This window comes from Caretta caretta, chromosome 28, assembly GCF_965140235.1.
Source record: "Caretta caretta isolate rCarCar2 chromosome 28, rCarCar1.hap1, whole genome shotgun sequence".
Lineage (NCBI taxonomy): Eukaryota > Metazoa > Chordata > Testudines > Cheloniidae > Caretta > Caretta caretta.
This window is the reverse complement of record NC_134233.1, coordinates 12,307,641-12,315,035: the sequence shown is the minus strand read 5'-3', so window position 1 is coordinate 12,315,035 and position 7,395 is coordinate 12,307,641.

Sequence of the window (7,395 nt, the reverse complement as noted above, 5' to 3'; positions counted from 1 at the left end):
TGGTGCCAACGATGACCAGGCCCCGGGTGCCTGGGCCCCATTTCCCCCCTGTGCTCCATCTCTTCCTGTATCTGCCTCGCCCCTTCTCCCAGCCCACACTGCCCACCGCTGCCTGGATGATTTCCCCCTCTCCTCCACTGCACCCCCCTCTGTGGGGTCCCTGCCACTCACCGTCTGCCTCCTCTCTTCCACCCCCTCCCCCGCTTCCCCACGGGTCACTCTGGGGGCCGGTTTTCTTCACCATCTCTCTGGGTGGGGTCTGTGTGTGTTTATGCACAAGCTGATTGTGATGTCACGGATGCCAACAGCAAAGAGTGTTTGGCGTCAGCATTCTTGCCCTGCCGTCAGTCTGCCAACTGGCTTGGTTGACAACGGCTGGTGACCCAAGGAGCTGCTGAGAGACGTGGACCATCCCTCTGTCAGCAACTTCTTGAATCAGCTATTTCCACAGGTGTTTGAGGAACAAAAGGATGAGTTTTTACAGAAGGTAATTCCCAGATTCTTTCCCTGCTCATTAGATCGCACACGACAGGTCGGCGCCTCCTTCTCCTCGGGACGGGTGGGGGCGGGTGTGGCAAGAGGCAGGTCTCAGCGTTCCCTTTTGATTTGAAAGTGGCCATCTCTCAGGTCTCCTCCTGCTTCAGCCTGTCAGGTTCTTTGGAGGCAGATTTAGATGATTTTATCTTTCAGCAGACTAGTCGGGGGCAATTTCCAGGGATAGAACCAAAAGGGAAGATAACAAAACCAAAAAAGATAATAAAAACCAACAACCTTCAGTCTGACCCTGGGCAATTCGCTTCAGGGCTCTGGGCCCAACTTCCATCCTCTGTAAACAAAATGTTAAGAATGTTTCTTTCTGCTGCAGGGACGAAGAAGGAGCCGTCTGACACGAAGGGGAAGTGGGAAAAAGGAAGCCCAGAAGAGCAGGAAGAAGAGCGCACTCCCAGCCCCTCATTAACAAGCAGCTCCCATATGACGATGGTAATGATGCTGGTTGGCCGTGCTCATGGAAAGCATCCCTTGCTGTGTGTAGGAATATCTCCCAGGGGCTGAAAAGAAACACTCGTCAAGGGTGATCAACTCCAGCCAGCCTTTATCTGGGTCACTTGAATGAGGCCCGCTTTGACAAAGGGGTTTAGGCACCTAAAGAAGTCCAGAGGTGCTTTGTGGGACTGGCAGAAGTGCCTGACTCAGGTGCCCAATTCTGATGCACTTTCCATGGCACACGGGCACGGCTGAAAACCAGACCAGGCCCATCCCTGCCCTGGTCGGGGGAACCCACATATGTCCTGGCTGTGGGGTTCTGGCCCATCTCGTGGCACCAGGACCACTTGGAGACACAGAGAAAAGGAGTCTGCTCGAGAGCCTTAGCTAACAGCCTCTTGGCTTTTCGCTCCTGTGGTCGAGGCTCCTGCACTAAGCTCCAGAGGTCCCAGGTTCCCTCTCGCCTGCCAACATCTGGGCTCTGTCCGAGTTACAAAAGCCTCTAGACACCTTTGTAACTCTTCCTCTTCGGGACAGAGCACCCTGCAGCGCATACAAAAGGCTGCAATTCTGGGAGCTTCTGACCCGCCGGGGGTCTGGAGTATGGAGGCGAGTGTACCACTCCGCTGTGCTCTACTGCATCCTAGGATATCAGGGTTGGAAGGGACCTCAAGAGGTCATCCAGTCCACCCCCTTGCTCAAAGCAGGACCAAACCCCAATTTTTACCCGAGATCTCGAAATGGTCCCCTCAAGGATTGAACTCACAACCCTGGGTTTAGCGAATGCTCAAACCACTGAGCTACCCCTCAGCTGTTGGCAACCAGGACAGACGGTGCTAATCCAGCACAATGCAGGCCAGCTGCAGTAATCCCCAGGGGTTGCCCTGAGACACCAGGGCAAAGGCCTCCAGCACCCCAAGCCCTGGGTTTAGGTGATCCTGGAACCAGGCCCCCTGGAGTAACATTGTGCCCAGTGAGTTCTCACCCCCAGGGCTCTGGCCCCAGAGGCCCACGCTTTGGGCTTCTCCTCAGCCAGGCAAACTTGCTTCTTAAGTCTCAGTTACTTTCTGTCCTGATGGCGATTCCTGCCTGTTTTCTGGCAGCCCCACAAGCTGTGAGGTGGGGAAGGAAGAGGGCGTTTTCGTTTGAGCCCTATTCTCAGTCCCTTCCTCGCAGACACTGTGGGCTGTCAGAATTGCTGAGCCAATCTCCTCAGGTGCTCGGGGTGGGATGGGACATGGGGCAGGTTCTCCAGTGACCCTTCGGCGACACTCAAGGAGCAACTCGAATGGGCTTTGCAGGACATTGAGGCTTTCTCAGCAAAAGCGGGGTTTCCTGCAAGGAGGGGCTAGCGAGGGAGGAAACGGGGTGGCCCTTGGGGCAGGGATGGGCCTGGTCTGGTTTTCAGCCGTGCCCGTGTGCCATGGAAAGTGCATCAGAATTGGGCACCTGAGTCAGGCACTTCTGCCAGTCCCACAAAGCACCTCTGGACTTCTTTAGGTGCCTAAACCCCTTTGTCAAAGCGGGCCTCGTTCAAGCGACCCAGATAAAGGCTGTTGGCATCCGTGACATCACAATCAGCTTGTGCATAAACACACACAGACCCCACCCAGAGAGACACACCCCCACTGAGCAACTCCCCACTCTCCTTCCCAGCACTTCCTGCCCACCCCAGAACAGCTGTTTCGTGGAATTGAGGATGCTCCGGGAGGGTCGGTTCGGGGTGGGGACATGGCATACTTGGGGCAGTGCATGGGATTCTTCTCTCCTAAGTGCAGGGCTCAGCACTTGTCCTTGCTGAACCTCATCAGATTTCTTTTGGCCCAATCCTCTAATTGGTCTGGGTCACTCTGAACCCTATCCCGACCCTCCAGCGTATCTCCCTCTCCGCCCAGCTTAGTGTCATCTGCGAACTTGCTGAGGGTGCAATCCATCCCATCCTCCAGATCACGCACAAAGATGGTGAAGAAAACCGGCCCCCAGAGTGACCCGTGGGGAAGCGGGGGAGGGGGTGGAGGAGAGGAGGCAGACGGTGAGTGGCAGGGACCCCACAGAGGGGGGTGCAGTGGAGGAGAGGGGGAAATCATCCAGGCAGCGGTGGGCAGTGTGGGCTGGGAGAAGGGGCGAGGCAGATACAGGAAGAGATGGAGCACAGGGGGGAAATGGGGCCCAGGCACCCGGGGCCTGGTCATCGTTGGCACCAGGAGAGGAGAGGAGACAGAGACAGAGACAGAGACAGAGTGTGTGTGATGACCAACATACTAGAGGAGAGACAGAGAAAAACATGGTAGGATAGCAGAGGGCAGCCATGAAGGGAGCCAGCCGGAAGCCATGACATTGGCAAGACAGCCAGCAGCCCCTGTGAGTAAGGCAGTGTCTACACAGACACTGTGTTGTCCTAACGACCCCAACGCAATCCCCGTGCCTCTTGAGGAGCTGGAGTTACTATGTGGGTGTAGCAGGGCACTTACATGGATGGGACAAGGCTGTAGTGTGCACCGTGAGGTAATTAGGACAACGTAAAATGCTGTCGGCGGGCCTAACTGTGTAGTGTAGCCCAGGTTTTAATCTCCTGCTGATGGGTTATATGCTGGGTGCCTTGTTTCCTTTGCTTAGGAGTGCTTGTTCTCACACCTATCTCCTTGCTTTCCATTCCAGTTCAGGGAAGGAGAGAATAACCAAGTCTTCAGGTATGAAAAGGCAAAACATTTCTACATGACCCTTCGCAGTCAGTGAAACCCGTGGTGGGAAACGTGCCCTTGATTTTACTGCATTTTGGTTTCTTGTCTTGTTGGTTGCTCCCGAGGAGCTGGCAGGGAAATGTCCATGGAGAAGTGGAGTGGATGTGAGGTTTCTTGCTTATGAGATTTACCTGCGTTTTGGCCTCATTGTGAGAAGGGCAAATTGGATGAGACATTGCAGCTTTTCTGATGCCTGTCTGAGTTTGGAAAGTAAGTTCTTTGTTGTCCTGTTCTTCAAAGGAAACTGAGGGAGTGGATATACACTGGCAGCTGAGAAAGCCTTAGAGGGGGAAATCCAAATCTGGGCACAATTGGTTTCTGTCGTAGATTGTAGTGTAGTGGTTATCATGTTTGCTTGACACATGTTTACTTTCTCCAGGCAAAGAAAACCTGCAATTCACAAAGGTTATTCCCTTTTGTCTCTGCTCCAAAACAGAGAAAAAATTAGCTGCTTTCAGTTGGACTTCCTTTCCAGCAGCCCCAAAGGAAAAAAAAATATTTCCGTTTTAAAATCTGTTTTTCTGGTTCAAAAAATCTCAAATTGATCTCAAAAGGATTTCAGGATAATCCCACCACTCTGCCACCATGTCAAGTTCCTTCCCCACTCTGAGCTCTAGGGTACAGATGTGGGGACCTGCATGAAAACCTCCTAAGCTTACTTTTACCAACTTAGGTTAAAACTTCCCCAAGGTACAAAATTATTTTACCCTTGATTTTCCACTACCGCCACCAAACTTTATCTGGGTTTACTGGGAAATGTAGTTTGGACATGTCCTTCCCCCCCAAATCCTCCCAACCCTTGCACCCCACTTCCTGGCCACAGACCCAAACCCTTGGATCTTAGAACAATGAAAAAGCATTCAGTTTTCTTTCAAGAAGACTTTTAATAGAAGTAAAGGAATCACCTCTGTAAAATCAGGATGGTAGATACCTTACAGGGTAATTAGATTCAAAACATAGAGAATCCCTCTAAGCAAAACCTTAAGTTACAAAAAAGACACACAGACAGGAATATTCATTCTATTCAGCACAGCTATTTTGTCAGCCATTTAGAGGAATCATAATCTAACGCCTACCTAGCTAGATTACTTACTAAGTTCTAAGACTCCATTCCTGTTCTGTCCCAGGCAAAAGCATCACACAGAGAGACACAGACCCTTTGTTTTTCTCCCTCCTCTCAGCTTTTGAAAGTATCTTGTCTCCTCATTGGTCATTTTGGTCAGGTGGCAGTGAGGTTACCTTTAGCTTCTTACCCCTTTCCAGGTGAGAGGATTTTTCCTCTGGCCAGGAGGGATTTTAAAGGGGTTTACCCTTCCCTTTATATTTATGACAACAGGAAAGCTCCAAACCAAGAAAGCTCACTTTCACTTCACTTTCCCATGGGCATTTCCCTGCCAGCTCCCTGGCACAGAAATACAAGACACAAGAAATGCAGGAAAATAAAGATGAGTGAAGGAAAGCTGCAGGTACTTCGATCCCTCCAGCGTCAGACGAAACCATTTGTGGGGAAGGGTCCGGCTTACCGAGAAGGACAAAGAGATAAAACATGGACTTTCCGATGCTCTGCAAAACATCATGATCCCAGCCAGACCCAATGTGACGCGAGGGTCAGCACTTTGGCTGCTTCCTGCCTGCACAGAGGTAACAAACTGGAGGCAGCCGAAACTGAGAAACCTGATTCTAGACACTGAGTCAGAATGCTATCTGCTCATGTCAAGTGGAAGCAAATCCCCTCCCTGGCTTTCTATGCCAAAATTATAATCAGCGGTGTGGTTTCCCTGGACAAGCCACTAGGTAGGCAGAAGAAGAAGCGGAGAGGGATGCGGTGGGGTAAATGAAAGCAGAGGAGGATTGTTCCTCTTTTGTGTTGCTCTTGGGAGTCTGATGGAGGAACCTAAATCATAATTTGAGCTTGTTTCAATGCTTTTGCTTGAGCTCAGGTTATGAGCACAGGGGTTCCTTCACTCTCTGTTCTTGTCCCCTCTGAAATGGGGAATGGACCATTTCCTAAATTGGAGAGAAAGTAGCCTTAGAAAGCATAGAGAAGCTGAACCAAAAAACCCTACATTACCCCCCATTATGGTCTACTGCAGGGGTAGTCAACTATTTTTTGTCAAGGTCCAAATTCCTTGGTCGAGATATAATCAAGGTCCAGACTCCAGAGAAAATAAGTTTAAAAAAATAATAATAATAAGTAAATAAAAAGATTTCAGGGTCCATTAAAAATTTCTGGCTGTCTAGAGTTGGCCCGTGGTACACCTGTTGAGTACCCTTGGTCTACTGGTTAGGAGTCTCGTTGATGCTGCCTTGGTTCCACCCTCAGTCAGGGAAAGAAACTTCTCGACACAATTCTCCATTCAGTCTTCACTGCAAATTAAAAAAACCTCAGAACTTTCACCCCAATAGCTTATTATCTGGCCATTTTGTGCCCTGTCCCTTATAAACACAAAAAGGGGCATTTTTAAAAACCAAAGACTTTGAGAAGGGGTCGAACTGGCTGACTCCAGCTGCCTATCTCTATTCACTTGTGTGCTGAATTGAATGAATCTCTTTGGATACACAGCAATCGTGAAGCATAAATCTGCTTCAGTGGATATACTAGAAGCAATATTGTCTAAATAATACCTGGCTTTTTTCAAAACCAGCAATAGCCACAAGAGGTCCCAGAATCATCTGAAATTGGCTCTAGCTGACAAAGAGGTCCATTTTTCAGCTAGGAATTAAACTTCTTTGTTCCATTTTCTCTGCTTTGAGTCTCTTCCCGCTTTTCTCAGGTAGTGTGGCGAGCAAACGCACAGGTGGGTGAGATAATATCTTTGACTGGGCCAGCTTCTGTTGGGGACAAAGACAAGCTTTTCTGGGACCTGCATGGCTACAACTAATAACAAATGCTCATAAGATATTAATTAGTTCTTCTTTCATACTCGAATGCATCACTTTTGGTGTGACACCAAGAAATTATTCATTATCCCGTATAACCGTTTCTTCTCCACATGTTGAGATTATCTTTTGGCTGTAATGCCATCCTGTATTAAAATTCCAAATGGCCAATTAGCAAGCACCAAAATAAAGAACAGCCAATTATTAATCTGCCTTACCCCTAGCCCTGCCCAGGATCTCTGCATTGGTTTAAGAAATATTTTCACATAGATATTTGCAAATTGGCAAGTTTTAAATTGTGTCAGCTTCCGTCTAGAAAGAGAGAGTGGTAAGCTAAATTGCTCCAACACAGATTTCCCCATCTATGTGAGAGAAAGAATTAGAAAGAAGTAAGGAAAGTGAATCCAAGGTAGATGATTCTGACCTTTCCTTTGAAATGCTCGGTGCAGTAAATCAGTGAATATTCCCATAAGTAAACTCCTGTAAGTGACAGAAAGGAGGGCATGGGAAAAGGCTGTCAAATGTTGTGTTAAACTTTAATTCATGAGCAAAATTGTGTGGCAATTAAATTACAACCCTAAAATACCGTAAAAGGACAGAATAACGAACAAAAAGTGTGGGAAATACGGGTGTATTTCAGCAAAGCGCTTGGAATGGAGGAAGACCAAAAGTGATCAGTCAGGGGAAAAGGCACTGTTTCTGCCTAGTTTTAAACCAGGGATATTTTGCGTGTCAAGCAAACATGATAACCACCACACTACACTACAATTTACGACAGAAACCAATTGTG